The sequence below is a fragment of the Physeter macrocephalus genome, chromosome 4 (genome assembly GCF_002837175.3).
Source record: "Physeter macrocephalus isolate SW-GA chromosome 4, ASM283717v5, whole genome shotgun sequence".
In the NCBI taxonomy this organism is placed as follows: domain Eukaryota; kingdom Metazoa; phylum Chordata; class Mammalia; order Artiodactyla; family Physeteridae; genus Physeter; species Physeter macrocephalus.
Genome location: NC_041217.1, coordinates 119,053,109 through 119,068,643, shown reverse-complemented (window position 1 = coordinate 119,068,643; position 15,535 = coordinate 119,053,109).

The following is a 15,535-nucleotide window of genomic DNA, read 5'->3' as shown; positions in this document are numbered from 1 at the left end:
AATGAGCAAATAATATAAAACTGTGTTTAATAGTCCAGGAAATTGGGTAAGTGCTGCCCATTGGGCCTAAATAATAGCCCAGAATTACTCAGTTGACCAGCAAGTCAAGGAAAAATAAAAAGCTTCCCTACGAACTACCTTGACTAGCTTTTAACATCCCCCAGTTGACCATATTATCTAATCTTTCAGAGGATCTGTGGACCTCAGGACTCAGGAACTGCAGAGAGTGCTTTAAAATCATTGAAACTTATAAATCGTCTATTTCTTTACCAACCAATGACTAAAAAGAGTAATACATTTTAACTAGCACTCTAATTCAGTGGTTCTCAAATTTTAAGATACTAAACAATCATCTGAAGACTAGGGAGACATTAGAAATGGTTATTCCCAGGGATTCTGATTTGCCACATCTGGGATGGGGACTGGAAGTCTCTCTTATACGTACCCTGAGGGTTTCTGCAGCAAATGGTCAGAGATCACACTTTTGACAAGCCCTGGGACAGTAGGAAGGACTTTAAACAGCGGGTTCCTGATAACTGATTCTGCCTCTGCAGGTGCTAATTCACACTGTGTTTGCCCTCATTTAGCTACTATTTATTTATTGAGGGTCTGCTGTGAGGGGGAAAGCTGTGTTGTGTGTTTACTCCTCACGACAATACCACAGGGTAAGTTATTCTCATTCCCACTTTACAGATGATACAGTTGAGGTTCAGGGTGGCCAAAAAACTTTCCTAGTAGGCTGGAATTGAACCCAGCTTTTAGATGTTTTTTTTTTTTTTTTTTTTTTTACTGCACAATGTTATAGTAAAGGTTGAGGAAGTGAGGCAGGTGTCCTGGAAGCAAACCAATCAAGGCACACTCAGAACTAAATCAGCCCCGGGGGTCCACAAAATTATAACAAACAGTTGGGTCTGTTTTGTTTACGCCAAAAATTACTTTTGCTGACTTTTTTTTAAATTCCATGAAATCTTTGACCGAGATGCTATTTGGCATTACCCAGCTGCCAAAAATGTGAGTCAGTCCTCTGGATGAGTGTACTTGGTACCCCACATCCACATATTTTCAAGTATTCAGACATTTTGGTGAGTCAGAGACACTGGCTCATGCCAGTTTTATAAGTTTCAGGTAGGAAATCTGAGTCACTAAGTGACTGTGATGTGGGGCCCATTCTTGTTTTTAATGTATATTTTCTCTAGCTGGTGTGCTAACCTGCATGCGTGTAACCACTTCTTCCAAAATGGTAAGGAACCAGTATAGTTGGTCTTGTCAGAGGTCATTCTCACATGAGAATCCCTTTCCCGAAGAGGCTGATAGCTGGAGATAAAGGGAATCAGTGTTAACGGGGATGTCCTCTGTGCCCCATGATTGCCCAAGCTAGAGTTATAGCATTAATGCTCAACAATTAACAATTTTACTTTGCTTTTTAAAATTGTGCTGTGCTTTAAAATGCTGAAGTTTGGTGTGAGTAGAGAGCCAGCACTAGGAAAAGACTGCTATCTTATCTCAGATTTCAGTGGATACCTTATAAGATTTCTCTTCCTTTCCCTCCTTTCCTCCAAAGAAAGAATGATAAGCAGGGTGACAAAGACCATCTTAGGGACACAGAATGGCTAAGAGAGAAGAAGCGTGATGAATCTGAGGCTTTGCTAATGGACCGAATTGAGAGGCTTCAGCTCTTACATTGAATGTTGAGCCAACATCTTGGCAGAATTGTTGGTGTTTGTGTAGGGCAAGAGATCCTGAACTGGAAACTTTAGGGTTGCTCTGATAGATTAATAGCAAAGAGATTTGTACAGCAGCTGCTTGTCTCACCCCTGGACTTGCCAAAGCCTCCCCCATCTTTCATCTCCTGAAGCCCAAGAATTCCTCTCTTGCAACAACACTTTAATTCCATTTTAATATCCTTATCCATCAACTGGAGTTTTACAGTCTAATTTCATTACCTTATAGCACACAAACTATATTGCATATCACAACTATTTGGACTGCTTTTTAGAGACATGTGGGACCATTACATTAGTCCTAAGATCTTCTGACAGTCACACTTGAATATATTTCATGAATTATTTTACCCTTGTAAGTCTAGGCCTAATAGCTATTGCTCGAACAGGGGATTTGAAAAGACAATAAGAATAATTTGATTATAGCCACTGTTGAGCGTGTCCATCCAAATTCTTTTAAAGCTTCCTTTGATAGAACATAACTTTAAGCCATGGTGAAATGAGGAGAGACTAGCTGGATAAAAAAGCTTATCTTTACCAGTGTAAGTTTTTCCCCTAACTTTATGTGCTTCACTTTATTTTCCGTAACGCCGAGTATGAAAGTCCCATCATTTCCCTTACAAGGGTATTCTGAGGCTCAGCAGGAATTTGGTAGGGACATATTTTCCTGAGCATTTGCCTGAATTCTGCCTTGAATATTTTTTCATCTCCCTTCTTTTAGTCATGATTGCAGACTCAGTGCCTTGCAGAATTCTGGAACAGTCTTTAGAGATCATCCCATTCAGTGCCCTCATTTTACTCTCTGAATCCAAGTTCCCCTCCCTTCCAGCTTCACCTTAGAAATGGAAACAAAAATAATCTAGCTTGGGGCCCCTGCTGGATCTCGGAGAAACACCCAGGTTCTGCTAAATAATGTGCTTGCCAGTGATGTCTCTGTGAGATCACTGAGCTGCTCCCAAGTCCTTGTGACACTATCTGCTTGTACTTCAAAATAACCCTCAGCTGGAAACACTAATATCAAACTCTGAATTCTGGCATTCTGTTTCTTTTCATCTCTGTCTCTTTCTTTTGAAGAAAGGGCTCCATCATTAAGAGTTGATTGTAAGCATACTCAGCCTGTTCTGGGAACCTTTTGGGAGCCTCCGTTTCCACTGGGGAAAGCAAGATCTCTAGGGGAAAAAAAAAACCAAGGCAATATTACTATCTGACATTTAGTGAGCACTTATTATGTGTCAGGCACTATATACATTAGCTTTCTTCACTCCTCCCTACATCCCATGAGTTCATTATTACCAGCCTGATTTCACATTTGAGGAGACTGAAGCACAAGTCACAATGCTTGTAAATCCAGGCAGTTTAGCTCCAGAATATATATTTTTAATCATTATGCTATCCTGTCTCCAAAATACTGAGGTGTAGATAAGAAACCATCCTAAGTTACCAACTCAGGGAACTTAAAAAAAGGATCTGATCTTTTAAGTATCGAAATGAAATAACTCTGATACCTCATCCTAACTACAAGTGTGTCCTTCTTCCTTCCTATCATGGTAACTTCTAGAATCTCAGTTACACTTCCTCAGTCTAAGGAGTTCTCTATTAGTATGGCTCTGGAGAGAGAACACTTTTTGTTCTGTTGAAAACTCCCATTCTTTTGGCTGCTGTGCCACATGACATCACTGAAACACTGAAGCCTGGTGATTTGGTCGTGAACTCCCACCCCCAGCCTGGTAGTCCTGGAGCCCCGCACAACCCCTGTGCGCTGACGAAGGGCGGTGACAACAGGCCCCTGCTCCTGTCCCTGGTGCCGCTGGGGGTTCTCCCAGTATAGAGGAGAAGAGGATGCCTCTCTTCTGATCCCCCACTCTGGGGGTACTCAGTTATAGAATCTCCCTGCCCCCATAAAGCCAGGTTCTAAATCATTTTATATGCCTGGTTCAATAGCTTCTCTATTTTACACACACACACTGTTTCTGTTAGATTATTTTATGACGTGGTTACATATGTGTATTACTTGTACACTTAGTTTTTATAAAGTATGAACATAAATATTTCAGTCAATAGAAAATAGGAACATATATACACATGTATGTGTGTGTATATATATATATATATATATATATATATATATATATATACATACATACCCTATAGCCATTTTCCCCAACATGTCTGACATGTCTGCAACATGCTGGAGCCTAGAGCCAGCTCCTTCCCCTAACTCTGCACTCTAGCCCTGAAATCTCAGATTCAAAATCCATCCTATTTCTTGTTTCAGGATAAATGACATTTCCTCTAGAGAAATCCTCCCAACTCTACCCCAACAACTCCTTATTCAAAGTGGGACATGATAAAGTGCTACAGTACATGGTAGCAGATAGACTGTGTCTTCACCATTCCTGGTTTTCTTTTCCTTCCTTCCTCCCTCCCTCCCTTTCTTTCTTTTTTCTTTTTCACCATTCCTGGTTTTCATGTGAAGGAACTTTTTCTATATTCTTCTGACCAATTGCCCCACCCTTTACTCCTCCCTACAGAAATAGGGATACTAGGTGAATGATGTTAGGAGTGCTGGGAATGGTTTTCACTTGGGAGCCAACTGCCCTTATGGAACAGGCATTCTGCTCTGCTATCATTAGAGAACTTGGGTTATATGTGCAACAGCAACAGGCTTCCTAGTAATAGGCCCCAGAATTAGACAGATTGGGCCCCTCAGTCACAGGCATCACTGGAAAGCTTTAGCCCTCCTCCATGTGGGGCTGCTCCTGTACGTTTACTGCGAGGGGCAGCAAAAGCTATAGTTGTCATTTATCAAAAGTGTCCCCAAGACCTGTGCATTGTCTTATCCAGTCCTCAAAACATCTTTGAAGAAAATACTTTTCCTGTTTCCACATTAAAGATGAGGGGATTGGAGCTTAGATTGGTCAAGTGATTTACCAAAGTCACACAGCTAGTGTCTTCACCCAGGTCTTGAGAAAACAAAACTTAAACAAAACTTACATGCCAACACTGTTGGGGAGTGGGGTACACTTCCAGTGAATCGTAAATGTAGGAAAAGAAGAAATGAGGCAAGGACAGAGGGAAAGCAAATTCAAAGTGGTACTTTACTGTGGGCTTTTATTCAGAGCATTCTGCTTGGTCACATGGGGTTCTTTGGAGAGAAAGAACCCCATGGTTTTCCATGCAGAACCACTGAGTCCCAAATCCCATCATGGAGAGGGAGAGCACGCAATTTATCTGCTGGCTCCTTTCTTTTTATCAACATCTGTCCCATGTGGCATTAATTTTCCTGTACTTCCAGTTTATCACCTGTTCCCTCTGGGCACCCATTTGGAAAAGACAGAGTCTCATGGGTCTCGTCAGCTGGAGCTCAGTGCTGCAGTCGTTGTGACTTCTACCACAAAGGGCTCAATGCAGGCAGAGACCACAGGTGGTGTCAGAGGGAATGACCTGGACTTTATGTGGCTGAGTTGCTGAGAAGGTTGCAGGGCTGAGTACAGAAGATGAGCCTGGTACAGTAGTAAGTGGCAGGGCAGAATCAAATCCAGGGTAGTGCTTTTCCCAGTACAGCCCAATCTGTGGCCACTTATGCTCTAGTTCATGTTCAAGGAATAACCAACGCCATTCAAGAAAATTGACTTCAACACTGTGCTGGGTACTGAAGAGTACCAAGATGGGATCTTTATCAGTCAGGGTTCTTCAGAGAAACAACCAGTGGGATATATAGAGAGATTTATTTTAAGGAATTGGCACACATGATTGTGTGGGCTGGCAAGCCTGAAATCTATAGGGGAGGCCAGCAGTTTGGAAATTCAAATAAGAGTTGATGTTGCAGACTGGAGTCTGAAATCTGCAGGGCAGGGCAGGCAGGCTGGAAACTGAGGCAGGGTTTCTGTGTTGCAGTCTTGAGACTGAATTTCTTCTTTTTCAGGAAACTTCAGTTTTTGCTCATAAGGCCTTCAATTTATTGGGTGAGGCCCACCACATTATGGAGGGTTATCTGCTTTATTCAAAGTCTACTGATTAAATATTAGTTACATGTAAAAATACTTTCACAGCAACACCTAAGCCAAACAACCGGGCACCATAGCCTAGCCAAGTTGATGCATAAAATTAACCGTCACAGGATCCATTCTTCATCTGGAAATCATGATATTGAAAATTACTCCCTGTGGGCCCTGAGAGATGTTGGAAGTTAGTAGACTAGAGGTGACTGCAAGTTCCAAGCAGAATTATACAACAGTTATTCATTCTTTTATTTTTATAAAGCTTCTTTCCAGTGCCTTGTGGCGGGTCTCCATTCAAGGTGGGGAGGACATTTATGGGGCTATCCAGTAATGAGGTTTGCTCAGGTTTCTGTTTAGGTACAGCTTCCCAGATGGGCTCTTTATGCCTGTACCCATAATAAAGGCTTCAAGGAAACTCTCTGAGAGGTTTAAACCTTTTACTTAGGGAGTAGGAGAAGGAAATGGATTGAGAGGACATTGTGTCCTTTTGGCACAGAGCAAAGTTCTTCAAACTGATGACGTAGTAGAGGATGGTTGTGGGGGACAATTGCACATTATCTTCCAAGGAAGCTTTGAAAGGCTGTACAGCTGTGATTTCCTGCGTACCAACAATGATTGCGATATCACATTAGGCACTTGACATACAGGATTAAAAACAATACTAACAGGTATTTAACAGATGAGAAAATTGAGATACATAGAATTTCAGTTACTCCCCCAAGTTCCTCCAATGAGTAAATGGCTGAACTAAAAAGAGGTGTTTTGAATTGGAATTAGAAGCTGCTGATTAACCGTGATAGTAGTTCTGGACGCCTAGGATCGGGATAAACCTGCCTAGATTGGTGTCTTGCTTAGAGTAGGCAAATGAGTGAATGTCACCAGTCAAGATGTTTTTACTGGGTAAGCCACCTTTTATTTGACTGAAATCAATGAAATCTTACACAAAAACTCAGCATGTAAGGAACATAGTAGTGAAGCTTCTGCAGCTGATGCTTGAAGGGTGGAGGAGGCTGATCACCACTCGAGATGTCCCTCTTGTCTCCACCTGTGGCCCCCGAGGCACCGCCGTAAAAGTGTAAAACAAGTCCAAAGTCTTGGACACTTGGAAACTGCCTACTGACTCCGGTCCCCAACTTAGCATGAGAAATAGTATACTATTTAGGTGAAAAAGTCCTCCCTTGGATCATAAGGTGTTAACACGGAACTCTTCTCATTGTGGTTTCTGTTGACAATAAACACCAAATTCCAAAATGGATTAAGAGACAGACCACTATGGCTGAGAAATAGAAGACTTATCTGCAACATACAGGATATGAAAGAGTCAAGCTGTTGGAGACTGGAAATGATCTGTGGGGGAAGGTTGATGATATTTACGATTTATGATCATCTCAATTCGAGGGAAACGGGCTTTGGGGGTCCACTTGGAAAGCTGGATACTCACCTCCTCTCCTTGGTGGGCACAGGAACCAAGGGAGGATGAAGAGAGAAAGAACTGCTTGAACAGCTGCTTTGCCAGGGCCTGCACTTCTAAATTATGTATGTGTAAAAGCAAGCCATCGTGGGGGGTTTCTTAAATCTTGTTCAGTGGCCACCCACAGGGCACTAAAGCCTCAGGAGAAGAGAAGCTGGAGGAAGATTTCTAGGGTCAGAGGGGAAAGGAGCAACTGTCAGACTAGATTACATTCATCCAGATCGAGAGAACTGTGGACATGAGACCATACAGCAGAGCAGCTAAGTACGGCCGTCCCCCCCTCCAGCCTCCCCAGCTCATCTCTTCTTCCTTCCTTTGCTTCTACCCGGAAAGGTCAGAAATCACAGTGAGCAAGCTGGGGGAGGAGAAGCAACAAGAGGCAGGGAAACAGAGAAGGGCCATCCCCTTCCACATCCCTGTCACCTTTAATTACTGGTTTGAGGCTATGTTTCTGACTTTAAGTAGCTGTAAAACTTTCTTTTCTTTTTTTTTTTTTTTTTTTTTTTGTGGGATCTTCCCAGACCAGGGCTTGAACCCATGTCCCCTGCATTGGCAGGTGGATTCTTAACCGCTGCACCACCAGGGAAGTCCCTTTCTTAAGTATTTAATTTAATTTAATTTAATTTAATTTATTTATGGCTGTGTTGGGTCTTCATTGCTGTGCGCGGGTTCTCGTTGCGGTGGCTTCTGTTGTTGCGGAGCACGGGCTCTAGGCGTGCAGGCTTCAGTAGCTGTGGCTCGAAGGCTCTAGGGCACAGGCTCAGTAGTCGTGGCGCACGGGCTTAGTTGCTCCGCGGCATGACTTTAAGTAGCTGTAAAACTTTCTTTTCTTTTTTTTTTTTTTTTTTTTTTTTGTGGGATCTTCCCAGACCAGGGCTTGAACCCATGTCCCCTGCATTGGCAGGTGGATTCTTAACCGCTGCACCACCAGGGAAGTCCCTTTCTTAAGTATTTAATTTAATTTAATTTAATTTAATTTATTTATGGCTGTGTTGGGTCTTCATTGCTGTGCGCGGGTTCTCGTTGCGGTGGCTTCTGTTGTTGCGGAGCACGGGCTCTAGGCGTGCAGGCTTCAGTAGCTGTGGCTCGAAGGCTCTAGGGCACAGGCTCAGTAGTCGTGGCGCACGGGCTTAGTTGCTCCGCGGCATGTGGGATCTTCCCGGACCAGGGCTCGAACCCATGTCTCCTACATTGACAGGCGGATTCTTAACCACTGCGCCACCAGGGAAGCCCCTGTAAAACTTTCTTTTACCTAAAAGAGAACAGAAAGTCATGGGCTCGCCCAAGGTTTCATCCAGGATAGGGAAAGACTACTTTCAAAGAGCAGGTTTAAAGAGACTGTGAGAAAATGTCAACTTTTATTTATGCTTATACCCACGCACTTTGCTTATCCAACATATTGGTTTTGCTTATCTTCAGATGAATTATACACTCTGTGACTTTTTTTCCTATGTATTCTAGCCCAGCCTTCAGGAACTCACAGACCAAGACTCTACATGACAGCTCTTAAAACGTTTGATGGAGGCTTGTCCTGTGTCCCCTGAACTCCTTGTCGCCATGATCATTTCTCATGGACCTTCACAGTTCCCTCCACCCTGGGCCCCCTCCCCTGGAACTGCTGCCATTTGACTTGCCGCTCATCTGTGGAGCCCAGGCCTAGGTCTAGCACTCCATATGTGGAGGTTTTATTTCTCTTTGAGTGTGAGGAGAATTCTTAATGTTCTCCAGTGGAAGATCAACCTAGGTAAAATGACCCAGGTCCAAGCGTGTGAGGACTTCTGAGCTTTGCTTTCTCTTCCTTCCATCACCAAGCTCAGATCCCTAACCTCTGTTATGGAAACACTGGCTAAGATCTGGGTACCAGTGCTTGTGGCCACAGGTTTCAACTTTCAACGCCGGTACCAGACAGTTTTACCAATCCCCCTCTCAGCACATTGTGAACATTGCCTGCTTTTAAATATCTTCTGAACCTTTCCTTCCTCCTTCAAAGAGGATTTTACTTTCCTCTCTACTTATTTTGCATTGACTTTGGCATGTATCAGCACTAACCATTTTTGACATCTTTGTGTGTTCTTTAGAAAACCCTCCCACAACATTTCAACAGGAACTATCCTCTAGAAATGGTGTCAGATAGCATCTGCCATTGGAGAAAGCACCATTCCTATTTCCCAAGATATCTTTATAGGAAACAGCTGGCTCCTGCCTGCACCATCTGACAGATAAATGGCATTATCAAAACATAAGCAGGTTTCTTCTTTCTTGGGATGAAGGAAAACAAAATACCAATGAGTTAACAAATTATGATGCTTTTTCTTTCCTCTTGTTTTCTTGTATTTAATCAAACCATTTTCTAAAGAGAGAATTTGCCATCAAAATTTGAATAATCTGAATGCAAGTTACTAGAGCAGCCAAGAAAACCATTAATTTATAGAAATATCATCATAAATATAATTCAAGCCTTAAAGTGAAGAGACATGAACTAGCAGCTCATTCTATTGATTTCAGTACAAGTGGCACATGCAGCTGGTGTGTACAATGTAATTTATGGATTGGGTGTCAAAGGCAAGTGTTCGTTGTCAAGGCCATCATACTCCAACCTTCCAGAGATTTTCAAATTTCACTGGAATTTGTAGAGTAAATGGTATGAGGTTGATGTAGTAGTTTCATTTTTAAAATTATTTTCATGTAAGTTTAATTTAGTGCTAAATTCCAGTATGTAACAAAAATACAAGTTAAAGGCCCTCTGGTAGTTAAAGTTTGTTTTTTCTCCCTCCTGCGGCTCCCCTGAGAGGCCTACCTTCTTCACCAAATGACCTGTTTGAAGGCCTCATTTATCCACTCTTGCTGAGAACTTTTCTATATGATGTGTTCTCAAGATGAAAGTTTCTTCAAACCTTGAAGAATAAGTTATAATTTCCCTAAATGTAACTGCGGTGGAGATTCCTAACTCTAATTGGGCAGTCCCTTCAACTGTGGATGCTGTGGATAATGTCAAGAGGTATCTCAAAATTCTCCTACAAAAATTCAAAGAATAAAGTAGAAAGCTAAATGTCATTTGGACCTTCCCTCCCCTCTCTTTCTCCCAAATAAGTTGCAGTTAAACAAGTAATAATGGATAGAAAAATCTAGAACAAACTCATTATCCTCTCTGCAAAGTAGCTGTTCTTCCCCAATCCCATATTTATGTTAATTGGACCAGTGTGCCTAACAGAGGAAGTACTCAGTAAATCCTCCTTTACTGGAATTGTGTAACGTGTCTAAAGTTCGTAACATCATTGTATTTTAAAATTTGTTAGGTTTTACAGTTATTATCTAGGCTTCACAGCGTCCCTTTTAGAGCTCTTTATGCTGAGAAGAGAAAGATCTGTTAACATTTAAAGATACAGAGTTGCTTATTGGCATATCTGGAGTTAGAACTATCATCTATGAATTCAAATCGTTGCTCTCTTTACTAGATTCCACTAATATTATATCTATATATATATAAATAAAATTATATAGAGCTGTATATATAACTATTTGTATAACTTTAGTAACTTAAACAAGAAAACCCAAGAAATAAAAACACTCATATATTTTCTGGTTATGTTGATGTCACAGTTAATAGTCCTTTGCTGAAACTAAAATCTCATTGGAGTAATATCTAATATAAGTAGTGTCATAAAAAATTAATAATGGAACTATATTAATGACTTAATTTAAAATGCATTCTATCAGTTAAGAAAAAAACACCCTCTCTAAAATTGATGATATTTATTATTATTATTCTCCCTCACCAGATTGTAAGCTCTCTGAGGGCAAAGACCAGAGCCATTTTGTTCATGACTGTATCTCCAGCGCCTTGCTGTGCCTAGCTAACACAACTGAACGGGTGTGGGTATTGACCATTTAACCAACTGCTCAGTGATACTTATCCATTTACTTTTCATTCATTAACATTTGGGCTCTTTGCTAGGCCTCTGTCAAAATAAGGGTGAATAGACATGGCCCCTTCCTTAAGGAGTTCACAGCCCAAGGAGGAAGACAGACTTATCAACAGATGTTTGTGACATAAAATGTCAGTGCTCTAGGAGATGTTTAGCTGAACACAGGTGAGAATGGGGAATCAGAAAAAGTTTTCAGGGAAGGATTCCTTTTAGCTGGGTCTTGAAGAATGAGAGGCCAGACAGAAAAATGGATGGTGTATGAAAAGACTCTTCAATAAATAACGAAAAAAAATTTTTTTACTCAAAAATTTAAAAGTCAAGGTATCTAAATTGACTTTTGGGCTTTTGCTTTGTTTTGCCTTTTAGGATCATACAGATTATTCTCCATTAATTAGATTCTTTTTTTCTCCCTATCTTTTTGGCTTTGAATACAAAGCTGCAGACAGATTGTTCCCTTTAACCACATTCTCACATGATCATTACTTTTTCCCAAATCTGGAAACTGTGATTTGAAGTGATAGTCAAGCTTGACTCCATTTGTGTACCTCTGCTTATTTTGTTTTCACAACATTGCTTTCCACATTATGAGATGTAAATATCATTTCTCAACCAGATATCATTTATTTATCCTGTCCTAAATAAATACTGCTCAAATGAAGTAATAAAATCAGGATTCTTTATAAAACAAACCATTAAAACATTATTCATGATAGCCCAAAGGGAAAAAGAAATTTAAAGTTACACTTGGTAGAATCAATGGGTTAGACCATGAAAATGTTGATCTTGTTCATTTATATTTGTATATTCAAGAACTGGAAATTTCTCTTAGAGATAAACAAAACACTGCAATGTTTACAATGTCTTAATGAATAACACAGTCCTCTTTAGGAAAAATAAAGTCACCAAGTCTTGTGCTAATAATAGTTCTATTGCGTTATACAAAGTATTAACATGTTTACTTAATACTTAAACTCCAGAGTTGGAGTTTAAAAAAAAAGGAAAGAATGATTATGGTGGCAGTTACATGACTTTATACATTTGTTAAAATTCATAGAATCATACATTTAAATGGTTGATTTTATTGCATGTAAAATTTAAAAATTAAATTAAAAAATCTTTTTACAGAAGAAAAGAAATGAGAGGGATGAAGGGCAGAAAACAGACTTTCAGTTTTATCATTTGGAGAAAATTAAACTTTGAGCCCTTCCCTGACACTGCTCTGGACTTCTTTCCAGAAGGCAAACACTTGGTACATTTCAAGCAAAAAAAATTAAAATCAGTCACCCACACAGCCAGGCCAAGAATGAAGAGCAGAAAAGTTGGGATTTGACAAGAAGGAAAGACATCCAAGGCAGGAAGTTGACTTGGTCAGACATGTGGAAAATCAAGACAACTCACAGGCCATTAATGAAGGTCCCCATAAGACAGCCTCGACCTCTGTACCCCGCCCTCAGCCCATGCTCTTTCCAGCTGGGAGGATTTATTTCAGAGGAGCTGTGCCAGCATCTTCCAAGGGAAACACAGTCAGAGCACTTTTTACCAAGCAATGCTACAAGGAGGTGCAGGTGGCATGCTGGAAGCATCTTCCTCTGGGTGGAGAAAGGGAGCCAACCTCAGCCAGTGCCCTTGGTTTCTATCTAAGGAAACTCAACTCCATTGAACAAATAACCCAGACCCAAGGCTGAACAAAGGAAAACCCACTAAGAAGGCTTCATCCTTTGAAAACAATAGAAGCAGTGTCTTTTCTTGCCTCCTGTTACTGAAACAAATTGAGAGGCAAACATATTAGGATGCTTATTGGAAATGACCTAAAGATAATGAGACTGAAAAGCATTAAAAAGGATATGGAAGTAGATGAACATCATTGGATAGAAGCCAGTGTTAGATCAAAACTGCACAAGGATTAGCCAAAGAGGATACAGACTAGTGCATTACCCTAAGCCAAGCACTTCTGTTAGCTCAACAGTCTCTGCAGGGTTAGAACTGATTCTCACAGGAAGATTTATAGTTTTACATAAAAAGGAGGAAAAATACATATGGCTAATCTTCTAATACAAAAATAAAAAATCATTGCATGTTTGAATCCTAGCTCTACCACTTACTAGCAGTGTGACCTCGGGTGGGTTATTGACTGTATTTATGCCTCAGTTTCTCCATGTGTAAAATGAGGAGTGCATTAGTGCCTCTTTCATATAGTTGTTTTAATAAGTGAGTTAATATATATAAGGCACTTGGAAAAGTGCCTGGCACACAGTAAGTCTATAAAAATGCTAGTTAATGTGGTTGTCATATAAAAAACATTCCAGATTAGAATTGGTATGTCAATACTAAGTGTATTCTGAAACAACCCTGAAATTCCTGAAGTTTACTTGCTGAGCCATTTGCTAAGACTTCCATTGATTCTTTTGTGATTTCTAGCATAACTCATTGAGCCCAATTACAGTATTCCTAGTTCCCAAGGCCTCTATTGTTAGAATAACAATGAAGTGGGATAACCCTGTGTTGGCAGTCAGGTGACCAGTATTTAGCTGAGTTTCTTTTCTCTGAGTCATCTGTCAAGTCACTTTCCCTTCCTGGGCTTAAGAGTCCTACTATCACAGGAGAGGGTTGGACTACATAATGTCTGTGTTTCCTTTGAGTTGTGGCATCTTCCTATTCGATTCCAGCACTTTAGGTGATGTTTTTACATTTTTCATTTGAATGTTTTTATTACTGAGGACTTTGCATGTGATCTAATATGTTTCTCCAAATGCCTTCTGGGCATGTCTACCTGGATGCTCCCTGCAGACTCCTTGACTTCTGTATGTGAAGGCAGATTTTCAGCTTACCTGTCATCCCATGCACCCTACCTCCTTCCTCTCCTGACATTCCTGAGAATGACACCACCATTTCTCTTGGTCCCAGCGCAAAGCTTCAGATGCACTGGATGCCCTGATGTGCTGCATTGCCTCTCCACATCTCTCTTCTCTATCTCCTCCCTGTCATCTTTGAGCAGCCACCTATGTTCAGGCTCTTCTCTGCTCTCCTTTTATATTTTAATGCACATGCAGATTTTGATTCTGTAGGTCCGGGACAGCCAGAGATTCCACATTTGTAACAAGCTCCCAGGTGGTGCCAAAGCTGCTGGTCCCCTACCACACTTTCCAGAGCAAGGCATGTAGTCTTCTAGTGAGAGCCCTGAAGTCCAGATGTTTTCCTTTTTAATGCAATTTTCAGATTAGTATTCCTAGGCTTTGATCCTAGTCTTACCTGCTAAAATATTATGATTTATATAATTCAATAGTAAATAAAACTCTTCATAATAAAACCTCAACCTGTGTTTCTGCCTTAACTCCTATGATCGCTAGCCTACATTTAATCTAATTTATCTAACTAGCTTACATTTAATCTAACTAGTTGCTTTGGGGATGTGATTTTGCTCCCTACCTTCATGCCTTGCTCAGGCTTTATACTTCGCCATCTTCCTCCTTTTCATTTTTTCTGTTACTCAGTCTTCTAACTCCTTAAAGACCTGACACAAATACCACTCAGTCCTCAAAACATTTCTATTTCCCTGAAAGTCATCCTCGCCTTTAAATGTCCGTGATGCTTTGTTTACTTTTTTTTTTATGTCGATTCACAATCTGCTTTATAATTTATCTCTATGCATCTGCCACTTCTCCCATATGACCCAGGGCTCCTTTAGGGAAATGCCTCATAGCAGGAAAGAACTGTTGAGAACAAATGAACAGAAGCATTCCATCATTAATTATCCAAACTCATACAGGCTGAAAATATGAAACAAATTCAAAAAAAGGGTTAAATAACTTCGTACGGCATTGATCTGTTAGCCATTATTGAGAGTGATGAGGACTTTGGGGGGATACCTCCCACCTTTCATTCATTTATCCAGCATTTGCTGAGGGCTGCCTCTATGTAAAACCACATGTTGAGGGCTGTGGCAGGATCCAAAGAATAAGGAAGTATCCTGAAGGTCCTAGCCATCTGGTGGTAGTGAGGTTGGGGTGTGGGCACTGGGTGGCTGCTGAGGGCTTCTACCATCAGTTGCTTGGGTCCCTGCCTGAGGCAGAGTCTGGGACCAGAGGGGCTGTGGGTCTGGTCTGTGACATAATTATTATGTTCTGAAAGCCTATGGCTCTGGAGATAGCATAGTTTAATAACAAACACCATGAGGATTTGTCTAGAAATGTGCTTTCAATGTAATTCCATCTCTGCATTTGATAGCCTCCCTTTCCAACATTTATAGCCACCACCTGTGCTTTCATTATTCACTCCAGCGTCTCTGTCTGAGGCTGTCACACTTAACTTTACAGTGCCTCAAAGGAAAACAGGGAGTTTCTCTCACGGACTTAAAGCCCTCTATTCACTCGTGAGTGACTCTTTTAAGAATTAAGTCTCACAGACACATCCGCTGCC